We start from the raw sequence: 19,709 nt of genomic DNA, 5'->3' as shown, positions 1-19,709 counted from the left end.
TCGCTAGTTTCAGCTTTAACCTAGTTGAGAGTACTGTACAACAGTAACATATATCACACTCCTTTTGTGTCTCAGTGGCAATATAATAGAACAAATGCACGTTCTACCATTTGGTATATAAAAAGTACAAGAAAGAATTGCTACTTTTATTTATAATATCCACTAGGTAGATTTAGACTTCAATTTTAATTTAATTGAGAATATTGTACAATACAGTAGTTCTACGTATTGCATCCCTTTTATAACTCAATCAATAACACAACGAGGAATATCTATCCCTACATATATCTATTGTAAAAAGCGTGAGATTAAAAATTTAATATTTACTACAGTCCCTTTTGTATCTCAGTGAAAAATTAAATTGACTATGTTTGCTATAAGAGAACACAACATCGTATTTTTATTTAAGCTTCTATATTAATTCAGTTAAGATGTACTCTACGACAGTACTTCTAAATATTACACCATTTTTTGTAGTTAAATAACCAAATAAAAAGTATTTCTACAACTTACAACGTGAATTCAGAACACGATTTTCCACTTCGACTTCGGAATTAACCCAAATAGTTCACCCACAATGCTACAATGTACCACGTTCTTCAGAAGAGTTCAGCTCTGAGTTCCAAGCTGTGAGCTTCAATTTACGAAGACTATTCGTGGCACAATTGCACCAGATCTCAGCAGAATGTCTACCAATTCCCCCGACAAGCAAAGGTCCAAAAAGGTCCCCAGGTTTCGACTCTAATAACACGGTTGCAACCGTGCAACACTACCGGCAAATACGGTAATTTACCGAAAACAGGTTCACCGGATGATCACAACAATGTGGTTAGCCGAAGTAAAAAGCTGGCCGAAACGATGCTACGACCACGCTCAGTGGTCTTCGGTGCTATGCTCGTCAAAACGAGCAACAACCGGCGCACCCTAAGGAACTACCACTCCCACGGTCTCTGATTATCATTTAACCCGTTTCAATATGTCGGTATTTCTGCCTCTTAACGTGCCTCGATTCCTGGAAAGTTACACTCGGTGAACGTCAATCTTCATAGACGAGTTGATTCTTGGGATCGATGATCAACGTCGCGAACGATGAGAAGAATAAGACGATTGCTTGTAAGTGGAAATGATTCTATTGAGTCGCTATGGATGATGAATGTTTTGGAAGAAAAGCTTTTGGATAGATGTGTTGGAAAATAATCTTTCTTCTCGGAAGAACGTTTCGGAAATAAGAGGATACAATGACGAAGTAAATTGTTCCATCTCATAAAAGGAACTAAATGTGTGCCTTTAATTACGCAAGTCTGGAAATGCATCCGAAAATAGCTGGCGTTTAACATAGACTAACCAAGCCAAACCGCCAGAGATTCAAATACCGTATCATTAGAACGCAGAATAGCCCCTAAATCTTAACACACTAACATCCGGCTTTGCACCGTGCAAAATATCACGCGCGGCCGAAGAAACACCATTAACTTACCAACTAAAACTTTATAAAAATCTCCCATTAACTATTAGTTGTTCGATAATCAAACACGGACAACCTGTCAATTAAATAATTACAAGAATGTTACCGATCAAGACTCCTGTACATTGATCAAGACTTCCATACGTCTGTTTAACTCCATTCCGCTATAAGTAACTTCCATTTTCTAAATGAATATCGGAATATTTCCACCCCTGCTACATTATCCCATTAATCTTCAAAAATCAAATTCTAACATTCAAATCGACTCAAAAATCCCATCACTCAGCAACGCGTCCGAGCCAAAGTCACCTGTGTCAGCATCGTTCAAAGCATCTACCCCCGAAACTATTTTCAGACGTGGGTCCAGCACTGACCTACGTTTTTCCAGCGGCAGACGATAGAATCCCTCGTTCCACGAATCAGAGAGACACACAGGACGCAGGAGAGGAAGAAAGAGAGCTCGCCAGCGCTAGAGCACAGGGCAGAGAGCCGAGTCGGCCAACGCTATAGACGTCGGGACGCTATCCGGTCGATACAGGCAACCGGCAGACTAGGAAGTAAACCCGGGCATCAACCTCTCTGCCTACCACCCGTCACCCTTCTCCGCAACCTCGCGCCGGACGGACGCCGGGAGGAACCCCCCTCGATCTCTCGAATTCGCTCTCGTCGCTCTTCGACCGCGGGTGCAACGACCTCGCCCCGCCAGAAATTTGGATCTGGAGCGAGCGGCTGCGAGACCAGCCGCAACCTGTGCCGTGCATTTCGTAATTATCGACGCCGCCAGGACGACAACACAGAGGGGTGGAGTCCCGTTTCCGTCGTCGCAGACCTGTCTCGCCAACATCTTTCGCGATATTAGCCACCGCAGAATGATATTGACTTTGCTGTTCAGATACTGATCTGCAGTGACTGCAACTGGAGGACGAATGGGGTGTTCCATGGGGATGAACTTTCCTTCCCGCGCAAGTGGAAGTGGAAAGGGTAGGTCTTCGACGGACAGAGTCTGGTCTTTTAGAGGGTTGCGTTTGATTTATTGGAGTTGGACTGATTTGTCGTTTGGCTGTTCCTTGGGTTTAGACGGAGTTCAGGTGGGAATTTAGAGTTTGAACTTTGGTTTTGGGAGGTTTAATTGCCAGGCAGGACGATTAAATGGGTTAAATAGATAAGTGGGGTTGGGGAGATAGATCGGGGTGGTTTTAGATCGGTTTGGTTGTTTGCTGCTTCTGAGTGGATTTTAGGTGATAATTTAGAGTTTGCCTTTTGGTTAGTTTAAATTAATAGATAGACAGGTTGGTTTGGACAGATTGCGTTGGTTCTATAAGCTGATTTTGGTTTCGCGTCTGGTTAGTTCTTGTTTTTATTCCAAATGATGATTTAGAGTGTGGTGTTTGGCTGGTTGGGATTCAGGTGATTTCGTTGCTTCATTTAATTGGATTTTGTTACTTCTTGATTTCTCATTAGAATTGCAGATTTTGTCCAAAATACATATAATGAACTAGGGGTGGTGACTATTAATGTGATTAAATGAGGTGTGATAATTTGCTCCAACCGAATTCAAATCGTCGAGCTTGCCTCGTTTCAACTATTCTTGGATATTGTTCCAATGAAACTGAAGTTTTCAATATTTCACAACTAATATACTAACATAGTGCTGACAATAATTCTTTGAAATTTAACAAACCATTATCCGAACCAACCTAAATCCTTCAACATTCTTAGAAACCTCATTCAAACCCAACCTTATTTCCCCTACTGCGAAGAAAAAGCATTATCTCATCGAGGTGGAATGCAAATAAAATGATCGGTAGCGAACGTAAATCACGATCTCTTTTAGAAACTGGAAATGGTCGGAGAGTCTTCCGTCTCCGTATAATGAAAACGTAATGTCCCGTAAAAGCAGCGTTCCTCAACGAACGAAGCAGACGAAAGAGGAGAAGAGGCAAGGAAACGTGGAGAGGTTCGTTAATAAGCCGGTAACAATTTTGGACAAAATGTTGCACCCATTAAAAGCCCGATGTTCTGAGTTACGATGCACCAAGCGAGATTACCGGACAATATTTATACCCGAGAGACGAGAGACCAGCCAATAAGGGAGGACTGTCTTTACTGGTTAAATTCTTGTACCTTGAGAAACGGGTCAAACTGTTCGTCTCGAGAGTGGACTTTCCATCTTCGATGAAGTAACGCTTGATATTATTGCAAATTCAGGCTGCTACCGTGTCTGATGTATGGTGTCGGCGATGTGGAAATTTTGGCCAAGGGAGTTCTCCGGTATTGAGAAGTTTCTTTCGAGTTAAGTTGCTTCAGAGAAACGGCGGTAAAATGGGCGAGGGGCGAGGGAAAGCCGCGAAGTTTCTTACACGGACAAGTTGGCCGAGGTTTGGCTGGGTTTGATGACGCGTATTTGCTCAGTTAATTGCTATAGGTGAAAGTTGCCAAGTCGTGTGTGCATGGATATTGTCTTTGGGGAAAGTAAATTGGTATCGATTGTTTAGGAGCTTGTTTACGAGCCTGTGTTCAGAGGCTTGTAATTGTAATTTAATGCATGTTTCAGAACGTTCGAGGCTGTTGCAGGTTTGAGATCGAATCAACCGTGGCCTGATAAACGATGAAATTTCAGAACTCGATTATTCCAGGTTAACTGTTCGATTTCTAAGCATTAGTGATGCATCCTCGTATTAGAATCAAGCAATTTTTTAAGCAACAACACAAAGTCGATCAAGTTGATTTTTATGTGATCTGTGTAGTAAGTATATATATGTAAATACCCGTGTATGAAGTAAATTAAAGAAACATTTTAGATGAATAATAATATCGTAGCGATACAACGCGATTGAACTAGAAAGTATTCTATTAAAAATGGTGGCAAAGATCTGGTGCCAAGAATCGTTAGAAAATACCATGAAAAGATTGATTATTTTCCAGTGTATTTCTAAAAATTGTTTAGTTTCCTGATTCTTCTTCAAATCTCCAAATTTTCCAATTTTATCTATAAAAATATTCCGATTTCAAATAAGTTTTCTCCTTTTCTTTCTTTGTCAGCAGAAAGTAAGGAAAAATTGGAGGAGTGCATTAGATGTGATCGACGAGTTACTGACCTTAAACGCATCGGCTTTTATTTATGCATAACCGAGTTCGCGCACGAGGTAAATTTTAATGTGATACGACAGTCTGGTCGGAACGATTCCGAAGAAAGGATCTGTGCCAAGGTAATCGAAATGGAATGCCACCCGTCTGAACCTTTTCTTTTTTTCTCCCTATTTCTCTCCTACACACCTTGTTTCGAGTTCGGGCTCTCAGACCACTGGATGTCGATACTAAGAGAGAAAAGAGTTTTTAATTTTATACAACGTTTTTACGAATATTTTTAACTCGACCAAGTGAATAGTAGGAGAATAATATCTAGTGTTTCTCCATAAAGTTTTTAATATTTTTTGACACTTTTATTCGTTACCTTGTTAGCATAATTTCATTGCTACCAATCCTCTGGTGTTGTTATTGAATTGTATGCCAAACTACTACATTCTATGTAATTCTTTCAATTTTAAATATTCGTATAAAAATATTCATTCGATTTTACATATCCTTATAAGGATATACTGATTAGTATATCACAAACTGTAATCAATTTTCTTAAAAATCTACCTTTGGACGGAAATACGAAATATCACAAATCCCCTAAGATAATTGATTTTCCTATTTTAGAGTACTCAGATCAATACACAATGGATAATTAAAATATACTAAAATGTATAATCCAGTTATCTAACAATAAGAAGATATTAGAAAATTTAAAAAAGCAAAGGAATATTAATTGTTTCCATAAAAGAAGGGTATCCTAGGAAAAATTTTAACAGTTCTTCTCCTGCAATTTTATCAATTCATATTAAAATATTCATTTGCATGTCGCACGTGTTACATTTAGGTAATGTTTGCTACAGCTTCCTTTCTAGCTGAAATAAACGAGCCTGTCGCAGAATAAACTGTAAGAACCTAATCATCCAAACAAATTTTCCATAAGAAATAGCAAAGCTTTAGAACGAAAAAAGCTAACGAAATAATATTTCCTCGGAAATCACGCACAGTTTTAATTTAAACCTGGAAATCTACCTCAAATGCTGCTAAAGTGATATTAAAAATACAGAAGGTGTCTGCAAATTTGCAAAGTTCTCAATATACCTAAAAATAATTCAAGTGTGAGAGACTCGAATCGGTAGACAGCAGGCACCGATCAAGTCAGCAATTATCTCTGGCAGCGACGTATCCGCGAGGCGAGACGCGACAAAGGTCGCTGCTGGCAGCGAACATTTCACAGCCTCCTGACATTTCCAGCTTTGGAAAGTCTGGGAATTCGCGGGTCGAAACGGTGCACCGCGGCGAATTCGATTGCACCGGATACCACGCGATCGACCCACTAAATATTACACCACCATGCAAAAATCCTTAGCGCATCTTCTATATTTTTCACATAACCTTAGGGACGTCTGGAAGCTTATCAAATTGAAATTGCTAAATGGACTTATTTTTCGAAAAATTATTCCTGTATTAATATTTATACTATCCTCATCGTGTAAAGTATTAAGTTAATACATCCGATGCTACTGATACATATGCTAGTGATGTAACTGTTACACGTTGAGTTTCGTGCATTTTGATAGAGCAACTTATAAATGCAAGGAAGGTGGTAGGCAATGCATTGGAGCAAATATTATTACCAGACTCCGGATGTTCATGCAAATTCATATTCTTATAACTTAGTTAAAGCAATACAGTCCAAGCAAAAAATTCGTTTCATCCGCTAGATATTGTAAGAAATATTATACTGTGATGTCATACTTTTGATATTATACTTTGGATGTTATGTATATTTTTGATGATAAGAATCATGTAAGTGTCTATACTAATTATCAGAACAAGTATGGCAAAGTAATATTTCGTTGTACTTTTCACGACTAATTAATTTTCTACAGTTTCGAAATAAATATGAGAGATGTCCAAAGATCCAAGTGGGAATGTACAGTACTCTGAGCAAAAATCTTGAGCCATCTGCATTGCTGGTCTTTCAATAGCAGATAACGTATCGTTAAATGCTTTCTCATATATTCTTCTGCGCATCAAGAAAATTGCATCTCATTCTGATTGGAGAAATAGAAACTGGTGACTGCTATAAATAGGTTGTTTACTAGCAACACAATGATGCAATATTAAAATAGTACAGTAATGGACATACAAAGCAATTCTTAAAGAATACACATAGACATATAGAGATGAATCTTTATATATTTCTTTTATAGAGTTGTTTATAGAGCGAACACTACTTAGTATTGTATATCATATATATCACTGTTTATTGACAGAAATTTGTCTGCAAATATTCCTAAATAGCCATTAACCCCTTAACCTACGATTTACGTTCGAGAATTTACGTTTGGTCCGATCGTCTACTACGGGCTATGGCCGTAATATTTACGTTTGATCCGATCATCGTACTACGGGCCATGCCCGTAGTCATAGGTTAAGGGGTTAATATTATCTACATGCGATTAATGTATACCTTCTTGTCTCCTATTTTTGGAAACTTCATACAAACAGTTACGTAACTGTCTATCAATTTTCATTTAATTCCTTAATTTATCACGCATCATACAGCTTCTCCTCGATAATTACTTATTTCGCAACCCTCACAATAGTATAATAACTGTCTAGTAATAAATATCGTACGAGGAATTTAATTTACTTTACCTATTCGTATATCGTGTGTGCTCAATTACAGTTCCATTTAGAGATTAGAATTCTTGTATTGAATACTCGGATCTAAAAATGATATTCGATGTAATTAACGAACCTTCTGTCTTGTTTTCACGGCGAAAACTAGACAAACCAGTTGCGAAGACAAATTTCGTGGAGGAAGGGAGGAAAAATGAGTTATCGTCAAAAATATCTAGCACGTTCAACGCTAATCGCTCTATCGTCTGACAGAGTCATTAAACTCCGTTTACAAGCAGAAAGCAGTTCCTCTGGTTGTTGGCTGGATTTTTGCTGGCACAAATTTCCCGATGCTCGTGTAATCAGCAACTGGAAAACATCTCTTTCTCTGTCCGGTTACACGTACGCGTTTGCATACATGCAACGTTTCTTTTTATTCACATAAATTTCACGCTGTCTGAGCAATCCATGATAGGGATACGCGCACACTAAACTAAGATCTCGACTATGTAGCCTATAATTTTCCAAGCTTTAGTAAAAAAAAAAAGAAAGAAAAAACATAAGAATAAAAAAGATTGAAAAGAGACAAGATGGTTGATCTTAATCGATTGCAAATACGTGTTTTAGAATATCATAGACTCGGTGATTCAGTAACTTTCTTCTTTAGATTTTTTGAGTATGGCGAAATAGGATTCTTGTAACATTTCTGTTGCACAATTCTACCCCTAATTAGAAAATATTATTTACTGTTTTTGTAGATATAATAGACGTAATAATATATTAATAAAATGTAATGTAATAGAAAAAGGAATGGCAAGAATGAGAAAAGTTAGAAACTAAATTAATTAAAATATAAAAGTTCCATTATCTTTTAGTACTTTAATCTTCAAATTTGTCGTAATGATATTTTGGTTTCTTAATAATTTTATCCTAATGGTATACGAAAATAATGGATCGTAATCATCATTTATTCGATAATATTATAACTGCAAAATAATCTCTCTGTAGATATCTGAATTTCTTTTTAAATTAATTTCAATTTCTTTGCATAATACTATAGAGGATTAATATCAGAAAACTCTCTTTTATTTGTTATATAAAAATGAAACGAATAATATTTGCGATTAAGTATATAGATTGTACGGTTTTTAATGAACTGTACGATTCGATTACGTTCGATTATTGGGACCACGATCGCCAAATATCGTCGAACGATGCAGTGACGAGTTGCAATGCGATGCACGAGTCACCGATCGCATAATCGCGACGGGACACGTGTGTTGCACCTTGAATCTGACAGTATAATGAGCCGCGACGTCCATTATGGAAATGTTGGATTATTGATTTGTCCGAGCGTTGGCGTTTTTTAATTACACGCCGCGAAGGCGTTCATCACAAAGGCTTCGATATAGTTCGCGATTCTTTATTCAAACGATGATCCGCGTTCTCCATCATTCTCATACGTTGGAATCGAAGATGAGTGTTTGCATGTTTCGCAAGAAATTTATTTAGCAGTTTAAATATTGGACATTCTTGTACTTTACAGGAAATTTATTGGTTAGTTTAAATATTGAATATTTTAGAATTTTGTGGCAGAATTGTTTATATGATTAAATAGTAGAGATTGCTCAATCGCGTAAGACTAATTGGTTCGGATACTAAACATTCCTCGATACTCTTATGAAATTTATTTATTACTTCAGAAATTCGTATTAAATTTCTTTCGAAAGAAGAAAAGATTTAATGATACTTCATCCGACTTCTAGTTAAGAAACCTCTGTTATTAGTAACTTTAAATCCTATCACGTAATCGTACGAATCAACGTTTCAGAAATAACTTTATTATTAATTTATTATTATTATTATTTATTAATTCATTACTGAAAGGAACATTAACATTAACATCGAGACATTAGAGAAACAAAAGCCCAGTTAACAATCCAGCTGCGATGCTCGTCTATAATTCGAAATCAGATCTTACGAATCGGCAGGGAGAATAAATTTTTCCAATTCTTTAATGGAATTCTGCAATGCAAACAAATCGACTGATCTTCGCAGCGTTAAGGAAAATACCCAACAACACCAACGAAGGAAGAATCTATTCGCTGACAATATCCTATCATCCGTTCTCCTTACACTTTACACGGCCGTTCCATTTGCAGCTGTGCAAACACATCGTCTATCCCTTCAACATACACGCTGTGCAAAAATTCTAGACCATATGCCAAGAGATATTGTTTTGTTATGTCGTGAGAAAGAATTTAAGCGCATATATGTACTTACGACTGCCATACTTTAATCTGATTGTTAATTATCTGCAGCAACGTTAAGCGTCACTTCGTTTCAAAATAATCAGGTTTTTGTCGTCGTTACTGTCTTTGGAGCAAAACAGATAGAAAATCAAAACATTCCATCTACGCTAAATATCGATAATAGACGTTATGATACTTATGGACCACATACGTATACACATATTATATAGCAACGTTCATACGTCATTTAAAATACTAATATTCGTGTATCATTTGCCACAAAAGATTAGGAAATACGCGACGAGCTAGCCTGATACAGGCGCGAGAATCTAGTCGCACCGGGTGAAATCTCTCGGAGTAATTATTACACCGCGCTAGTAGCGATCGCGGTGACGTATGGTTATTCAGAGATGCAAATGTGCAGTTTCTGCGGCCGTTCGCCGGCCAGCACACGCGCGTCCCACTTTTCTTCGCGGTCGGAATTTTATTCGCGGCCTTTTGCGCGCCGAGACACCGACACGCAGCCCGGTGCGTCGAGAGAGACGGTATGTCGCGTCCCCTTGATACGGTAAACCGAACACCGAACTTCTCTCCTCTGTCGTTTGCCACTATTTGCGGTGAAACGCAACATGCGATACCACACCGCGCCGGAACACGATCCTTGCACGCGAGATCACCGTCAACGATCAATGTAGAAATGCTGTTTACGAGATGCTAATCGGAAGAAGAAGAAGGAGAAAGAGGAGAAAGGGAGGTTTGCAACGCTTAATATTAGAACCATTGATCTTTAATATACAAAGCGTACCGAAAGTCGTGGCGACAATTTCTGGTTTTCTTTTACGAGAAAGTCATGAAGTGCCGTCGTGTGAATTTGGAAAGCAACGAGAGTCGAGTGCACTGAACTGATACGAACTGTAATTGATTTTTTCAAAGACGAAACTTCGTACGAAGAATTGTCATTCGTATCAATCTTGCACCGATATTTTCCATTTACTTTGCACAGAGAATCAGCTGGTTTCGGTTTCTGCCACAGAACGGAGCACCTAAGTGCGAAGAAACCCATTGAACCGACTCTCGTTACCTGTCAAGTGCGCGCGTACTTAACGAAATTTCATCGTCGATTTTCCTGGAAACGAGGTCTCGTATCAAAAATTCTACACTCTACGTATTCGACTTACTTTTGCACGAGCAACTTTCCTCGTGTACTTTCAGTACATTCTGTATATATAAATATCTTGTACATATTTCATTGGAATTAAAGCAATATGAGGAAAACTGTTGAATATATAATCATATTTCCATCAGAATAAAGGCAGGCTATTAATACGATTAAACACACTTGTATGTTTATAGTAGTTGTAGAAGTTAGAAGTCTGATATACCTGCTTTTACTTTGATTTGGTACATTTAGCGTTAATTACTGTGCTAAAATAGCAGGTGTACAGCATTTCGTTACCAACGTCGACGACCTTACTTTTCCACGTGGTTACGCCGTTGTCGAGCTTTGATATGGACTCACTCATGTTTGAACACTTATCATGGAAAACTGGTTCATAATTGTACGTATCATACAGAACATCTTGAAATTTTGTTAACACTGTAAGATCGAAATACGACTGTCATGTATACAATAACAATAATAAAATATTTATTGCAACTCTGTGTTTCGCAGAAATCACAGATGTATTTAAACGATCAATTGTCCATTACACAGCATTATATGGTAAGCCTCGATATTTAATGAGATTACTTTCGACAATTACTAGATATAATATGTGTTTGAAATAATATTATTGTATTTTGTATTAAGTTCTTTTTTGCTGATTTTATCTTTCTCGATAATATTTCCTATTATTCCTAATTTATATTACAAGTACTGTAATAGCCACTACAATCAGTTGTTCTATTTATTCGAAGAGTTATATTGGGTTGGCAACTAAGTGATTGCGGATTTTGTCATTACCACTTAATGATAAAATCCGCAATCACTTAGTTACCAACCCGATATCATGTGGATAGCGTTGCTCGTAAATGATATATATATGGTTTTTTATTAATTAATTACGCGACAGCTGCTGAGACCATCAGCGAAAATGATACGTGAATTACGGATACACGCGTTTAGTAAATTACAGTTCATTATTGTTAAGTGATTTCATAGTAGATTTAGAAAAGTGATGTCTATGATGACTTTCGTAAAGTCTTCAAATTAATTTCAATTTCTATGTAACGCGAAACAGTGATTATTCGAAATCGTCAGTATAGACAGACTATCAGCTTCTTAGAATCTTTACACGAAACGCCTGGCACACGGCAATAACAGTAAAATTCTAAATCTATGAACAATAAACCCCACTTTCTCCAACTAAAACCTCAACTCTCTAGCTTAAATCACAACTTTCTCCACTACATAATAATCTCCATAACGAGTCCTACCAACAAATCTGATTCATAGAATTAGTACAATTTAAATCTATTACATATCCTACGAATTTGTTATACATTATTGAATAGAAAAATAACTTGCAACAGATATTCCAATACCGGGAAATTAACGAGAAGCGCGAGTTTCTCAGACGCTAAACTGATCAACTCAACCTTTTTTCCCAACTTCGTCAGCTGTACAATTTCTCAAACGATGATTCACTTACTTTCATATCAAAAGCTGTCTCTAAACCATTGTTTAAATATCGTCACTTACTTCTGTTTCTCAACTTATAGAGTCGATCAGTATGGCTTCTGACCGGTTTAAACAACAAAGTACCATGCCTCTTAGAAATACCTGAAACAAAAATGAATAAATAATTACTATATCGTCTCAGGATAGAATCGAATAAGAAAAATAACAAGATCACATCCTTCCATACTTCTACCAACCCTGCCACCTTCTTCCGACCATTTTCAATCAGATTACATTTTTCTAACGCCAACTGATTTATCTCCAAAATTTGAATGAGACACGAAAGAGGATTATCGATATTCGTGTGTTCTGTCGTTCCAATTTCATGCTACAAATTTTCCTAACGAGTTGTAAATTCTTTCTGTTCGTTAAAATGAGGCCACGGTCGAGATAGAGAAAGATCGAATTTCTCCAAAAATGCCAACGAAACTGCTTCGACTGGAGCCATGAAAAAAATCCCTGTCCGGAAAGACATTTGTCGGGAGTGTCATTTCCCAGCGCTTTCGTTCGATCAGCATTGGAAAGCTGATTCCGCGAGTGTTATCGCGCGAAGAGAAGCGAAGCGAGGCGAGCACAGCGGGAGTGACATAAAGGGGCGCGGTGTGGGTGTAGACGATTCTATCTAAGTCCGAGGGCAATGCACCGCGTATGCACGACGGACGGCCAGAGACTCGCATCACTTAGCTCACGCTCCTTAAGAATCCTCGCTCTCCTTTGGTATGCCGACGACGTCGCTAAATTCTCCTCCGCACCTGCGCTCATCTCCTCGATCCTTCGCGAATCGACGGTAACCACACCAACGAATCTTTTCTTGTCGCTCTATGGTGATGCTGACAACGACAGTCTCTCAAAAGCCCAACCGGACAATGACACATTTGATTGTACTCGAGTATTCCATTAATGTGGAACTTCGATAAAATGAAATTATTTACTTTCTGTAATATCTTTAATTATGGAGCTTCGTGTTTATCTACATTGAGATATGTGTAATTTTATGTGCTACATTAGATTAGATGTATAATAGTGATACTTGTATGTGAATATCAGTGTGTGGAAGTATGTATGTTAATAGCAAACTGTTAATGTTCAGTTAACAGTTTGCTATGGAAGAAGGTGAGACACGTGCAAATGTGTATCGATGAATATCTTTGAAATCGCTTGTCAAATAAACATATAACTATCCTAATATGAATACTAAGTGTACATTTAGTGTTCCTATACCATTATTTCGGCTATTAAGATCCAAAATTCTGAACAATCTACAGGAAGAAATGATATAAAGAATAGTAAATATCGTTTATAATATCTTCATCTTCCTTTAGTTTCCAATTCATCCAGTCAACCTGATTTCCGCGTGGCTCAATTTCTATTCGGACGTAGGTTTCTACTATGGAAACACGGGAGTTAAATATTTGAAGAGTAGAGACGGGTTTTATAATATTTAGGTGTCGTGCGAAGGATATTGGTTTACGGACGAACACGTACAAGTTCAGAACCTAACTGACATTTCCATCCGCCGTAAAATCGTCACTCTCCACCAAATATCGCTTTTTTAAACTATTGGCTTGGCAACTAAGTGATTGCGGACTTTGTTGTTACCACCTAATGACAAAATCCGCAATCACTTAGTTGCCAAGCCAATATTTTCCAGTAGAACTATTGTTCCAAAATAACATTTGGATAGAACAAATGTTATTTTCACATGTAATAGGTTCTATCGTTCATCCTAGAAAGTATGAATGATCTTAAATGTCTATTAAAACGATTGAAAGACTGAAGACTAACTGCTGTTATTTCAATGAAATATTACACCAATACGAAATAATGTTTGATGACATTGAATTTATAAAACTTTCCAGGTAAATGATACGTTAAAAATTGGAAGTTGCATATGTTAAAAATTGAAACGGCTTTAGGGAATAGTTGGTTGAATAGGAGAACGTGTAACGTTTTAAGGAGAAAGTGACGGCTGAGTCAGACAGAGGCCGCCGAGACATTAGCTGTCACGCTTCACTCTTGAAACGATTATACTCTTCAATGCTAGGAAACACTGTCTTTTTAGCAACTGCATAGCTGAGAATCGTGTTCTTTACTCCTACGTAATTCAATGTTTCAACATGGTTGTATCACGTTAATTTATGGCCGGGAGAGCGTCGTTGTGACAATCTAACGATGTTGCATTGCTGGTAGAACCACTAACTACTCAGCGTGACGCGAATAAATATTTCGAACGCGTAAAGGATATCGATGTATAAAATATTTGACAGAAGAATATCAAATATAATATAAAAAAATGTTCTTCCCTAATTTATAAACATGTTCAATCATCCTTAATAGTTTTAATGTTAATTTGTTAAGAAGATCATAGTTGTTTGGAATTTTTCTTTTTTATTGGAAGAACTAATAATAGGATATAGTAACTGTTACTATAAATAGATCGTTTTGGCGATGACGCAACGGTATGATAATAAATAGATCACTGATACATAATGTGAAATTTGCAAGTCATACGATACGGTAGATTAATTCAGAAGGCGGAATAGTCGAAGAAATTTCATTGATAAAGTTGAAGTAAAATTCAAATTACGATTCGATATATTACAAATAAAACATCAGATAATATATTAATAAACATACGAATAGTTTATCGTAATCGATGTTATAGAGAAATAAATTACGAAATAATGATAATGAAGAAAACTTTTCTTCGAGTTCGTAATATGGTACTAGACGTACCATAGTCTTCCAAATATTCGAATTTAACGAGTGGAGGTTCGTCAGGGTGGAAAACCCTTGCAGAATGCAAATTAATTACATATATAATTACGTGCTATAAAAAGTACGATATAACATCTTACGACAACCTTGCGCTTTCTTCGAGCATAATATTCGATAAAGAGAACTACTTCACGAAAGAATAATTCTATCGACAATTCAGACTATGCGTAAATTTCCTGAGTTCCCTACACCTTCCTCCAACGATTACTCTTGCATCCTATTTCCATAATATCCATAATATATCGAATTTGAATATCTCAAAATTTCCTACTTGCATTTAAAAGTGATGAGAAAGATAGGAATAGAAGAATCTTCTCTGGATTCTGATATAAGAAAATGAATTATTCTCGGCACGAAATTAAACGAAGAAGGAGAAGCGATAGGAACACGAAGATGCAACGAGGTCACACGATTCGATCCCACGTCGCCAAATCGAGGGTTGAAAGCAAAGCGGGCGCCGCTGGCTTCCGATATTAATTTCGTCCATCTTAATTGACCCGGATGCACCCTGTTCGAGTCATTGGCTGCATTCATCAGCGGTCGCGTAACATGGACCAACGACATCGATCATCCGCGGCAGTGACATATGTTTCGTGTAGCTCCGATCCACGCGACGTCAAAGTAATTGGCAACGACTTCCGCGTCATAGAAACACGTTACATACGTTTCCACGAGACCACTTTGATTTTCCTATTTTGCTCTGACAAAAGAGAAACACTTTGCGTTAATTACCGTGTAAATTACCATCTATGAGCCTATCTATAGATGAGATGACGAAATTAATTATATCCTCGTTAGATATTTTCGTTACATAAACGGGATACATTTTCCCATATTTTTATATTGATGGCGTTGAGTAATTGTTTTTATACAGGATATAATATTTTATATAATAAATGTTAGATATATTTTTTATATAATAAATTCTGCACAGTGCTGAACTCTGATTTCAACAAACTGAATGACATCGTAAGACGATTTTATATATTACAGAGATACAAAATATTAAACAAAGGGAAGCTGCACATCTTTGAGATGGATGTCAATTTGGTAATTAAAAGTCGAGTACGTGAGATCTTTGGTTTTCTTTTTTTTTTTTTATTTTTGATGTAATTAAGAAATATTAATTTTATCGTATCTACGCCACTACACATCACAATCTTTTGCAACCCTGCAAACTATTTTTTTTTTTATCTACCTTTCAGCCGTTTTATTCCATTTTCCTCTTCCCGTATATGAAACAGATAAAAATCAAATAAAATATACGAAATGTATAAAAATTCCAATACGAAGATACATAAAATGTAAGAGATTCCGGTGAAATATATAAAACATACAAAATTCTTCTTCTGTGTAAAATATATAAAATACACAAAATTCGAGTAAATTTAGAATATAAAATTCGCCTAGCTAGCGTCAAAGGCAAAGCTACGGAGAATTCAGAAGCAAACTCTGTGGAGCGACAAAGGGGCAGCTCGTGACGAATTTTTTCGCGATTCACGTCGCAATCCGTGAACCGAGACGCGTTTTATCGCCAACACAATGAACAGCTTATTCGCCGGTTCGACGCTCGACTTTCCTCCGTGGCACGCGGCAAATATTGAAGCTCATTTACAGATAAGACTTTTGCAGACTGGCAGGCGTACGAGCAAACGTAGCGGTGCAAAAGTATCGCGGATTTTTCGTATTCGCTCTATCTTGATTCTTGTTAGAATCGTTGCGTCATGGTGTACATATATGCTAGACTTTTTCTAGGATAAAGAGGAACCTATTTATAAATGGACGACCTGTTTGCACATCGATAACGCCAGCTCTCTGTACGTTCTTCTTGAAATATAATTTCGAAATTCCAAATTGATCGAATTCCTTCGTACGATCGAGCGTAGTTTATATAATTTTGACGAAAACGAAAAATAAATTGAAAACCTTTCACGAACGTGGTTTAACGTGTTCACCATGTGGTTCAACGTAATTCCAATTCATACGTCTTCTGACTCATCCTCGAAGTTGGAAGTATTCAAAATCAGAAATCACATATTTTATATCTAATTTAGAGGACTGTATATTGTAAAATTGTTATTTATAAATTACATGACAAATATTAGGTTGTCCGAAAAGATTTTTTCGTTTTATGAGGAAATAATAGACGCACATTTTTTGTTTTTTTTTTTTTTTTTTTTTGTTAAACATCGCGACATTTCACAGACTTGGTTTCACGTTTATATGAAGGTGCACTGTTGTAAAAAACACGTTTGCGAAAGAAAAACACTTTTCCGACGATCTAATATTATTCACGTGTCAGAAATACTTCCATCTCGAATATTGTAATCTACCTTAAAAAGTATACAGAAAAAGACAATAAGCGACGTATCATTACTATTTTAATTTTACTGTATAAAACGTATCGAATTTCAAAAATATTCTACTTTATTAATATATTATTTTATTATTTTATTAATACAATAATTATACTTTATACTTTAAATTATAGTTAACACCGCAAATAAGCTATATGCTCAACCATGAATTATCACAAACAAACTATTACCTTTTACTAATTTACTAAGAAAAATCTACAAACGAAGAACGCGTTAACTTGATTAAATCAAACCTAACCGAACAATCGAAATCTCTTACAAGCCTAATCAATCAGTCTGCCTGTAACCACCATTCAGTCTCTCGTATTCAAAACACGACGCGTATCGTCTGATATTCGACATAGTTGGAGATCCTTGCAGCGAAACGAACGAAGTCAGATTGCATCTGGACAATTCCATCGGTGCGGACGATCGACCCAAAGTCACGGCAGTTTCCATCTCGATCGAGAGCCGGCTTTCGATACCGAGTTCCATACCAGGAACGTCGAAAGCCAGAGCAGAGCGTATACTGCCAAGGAAGGAAGGTTATCGTGCTCGATCCTAAGGATCTTGGGTCGCGTTCACGTCGAGGGAATCAGGGCTGCAGTGCGTCCCATTTTGATCGAGTGAATACGCCACGATTCGAAAGGCGATAACGAGCCCTCCGTAGCACCAGGTGAACGAGATTCGAACGAAGGGCTGGATCGTCGCTTATCTGCGTTGTGCCAGGTCAAGGAACGATGCTTACGGTTCGGAAAGATGAGTTTGAATTCGATTCGAACGAATCAGAATTGTCAGTTGTTTGCACAATTATTGTCGTTACTTTGATATTAACGTAAATTGTCTTTACGAGTTCACGTTACACAGCTGTTAAATATATTGGGTTAGCAACTAAGTGATTGCGGGTTTTGTCATTAGGTGGTATTGACAAAACCCGCAATCACTTAGTTGCCGATCCAATAATTGAGATGCGAAGAATGTCGAAGTTTGAATGCAATGAACAATTTCGTTATTGTTTAAAGCGATACTCAAGATGAGATGTTTGCGATTAGATGGAGAAATCCTGAATAGTTGTTCTTATTTTGATATTAGCCCTTTGACGTACACGCACGTATGAGGTGACGTGATTTCTTTTAGCCTGGTATTTTAAACGTTGACGTCTCCGAGGCTCCAAGAATTGTACATGATTTTATGTCCAGCTATATTAAATCTTTAATGCACAACGAATCCTATTTCATTTGTATGTCAAGGGAATAAACAGCGTTTTTAGAAATTTATGTTATCTAAATATAATCGTGACTCGAGGAGAAGAATTTTGCAGTTTCAATCAAATATACGGTTTCATTTCCGTTCGAAATAATTTTTAAAACGAAACGTACATATAAACGTAGTTAGATGGCGAAATTCCGATCGGACAAGAAATTTTAATTATCGCATATATAATCAGAATTTAAGAAGAAGCATTAAGTGGAATAAACGTTTTCGTTAGAATTTGCGGTAGCTTCGATGGAAAACAAACAAGAAATGGAGAAAAGGAAAAAATTGAAAGATTAAGAGAGAGAGAGAGAGAGAGACTAAACGAGAGAGTATTGGTATCTTCGGTGGAAGAGGAGTGGTTGGCCACCCCTGGCCTGGATACCGCGGCGTGTTGTTCACCTCCGTGTGAAAGTACTCGCGGCACGCACACGCGAGCACGCACACTCGTGCATCGATTCGCTCGCGCGTGCACCGGCTTCTATCTCGCGTCGTCTCTCTTCCTTCTTGCAAACTCCCGCCTCAAACTCTTTCTCTCTTCTTGTTTAGGTCTTTTTGTTTACCCCCTCTACACTCTTTTCCTCTCTTTTCCCTTTACTATACATACACACTCTTGCCATCTTTTTTTTCCCTCCTTACTCGCCCATACAGCCTGTATGTGTGTACGTTGGAACCATCGTTGTTCCTTTTTGCGTATAGACACAGCGTGGCAGAACTTGTCAGCTTAGAATTCGTCAGTCAGAAGACGTTGACTTGGGATGAAAGTGGTATTTTTTTAGTGGATTTTTTTATTCAGTCTTCTACGCCATCGGTATCCTCGAGTATTTTTAAATGTTCGCGTTTGATGGGGTTTGAGGGTCAGCATGTGTCAGATGATGCGATTCGGAAGGTTTGCGGTTGTTAAGAATTTGTGGACGAGCCGAATGGACGTGTAAACAATTGATTTTTCGATTCGCTAGAGAATATTCGTATTTTCTTTCGATGTTACGTTGGAATATGTTGGTCGTTGACTGAGGTCACGTTTGTTCTTCCTTTTCATTGTGCTTTCTGCGTTACTCTTTTCACTTTCATTCGTCTTCTTTGCAAGTCTTCCTGCTTTCTTTATCTGTTTTATTTCCAACTGTTTGTTATTCCTATTCTGTTCCTCTGGAACAACATTTTTCTATCGTCTATCTATCGTTATTTTACTCTTTAGTCTGTTTTCATTTTTATTGCGA

The 19,709-nt window shown here is 37.3% G+C and overlaps 1 protein-coding gene across 6 annotated transcripts in view; it reads right to left on the bottom strand.

Annotated features, from left to right (window-relative positions):
• Positions 1 to 19,709, bottom strand: part of LOC126916483 (uncharacterized) — a 274,193-nt gene that overhangs the window by 144,054 nt on the left and 110,430 nt on the right. Inside the window, exon 2 of one of the 6 annotated variants that reach the window (XM_050722325.1) lies at positions 12,125 to 12,205. The exons of the other annotated variants lie outside the window; for them this stretch is intronic. The gene's annotated coding sequence lies outside the window, so the exon portion shown is untranslated. The remainder of the gene's footprint in view (positions 1 to 12,124; positions 12,206 to 19,709) is intronic. 6 annotated transcript variants of the gene reach the window in all.

This window comes from Bombus affinis, chromosome 5, assembly GCF_024516045.1.
Source record: "Bombus affinis isolate iyBomAffi1 chromosome 5, iyBomAffi1.2, whole genome shotgun sequence".
In the NCBI taxonomy this organism is placed as follows: Eukaryota; Metazoa; Arthropoda; class Insecta; order Hymenoptera; family Apidae; genus Bombus; species Bombus affinis.
Note: the sequence above shows the minus strand (reverse complement) of the source record. Positions and strands in the feature narration are given on the sequence as shown.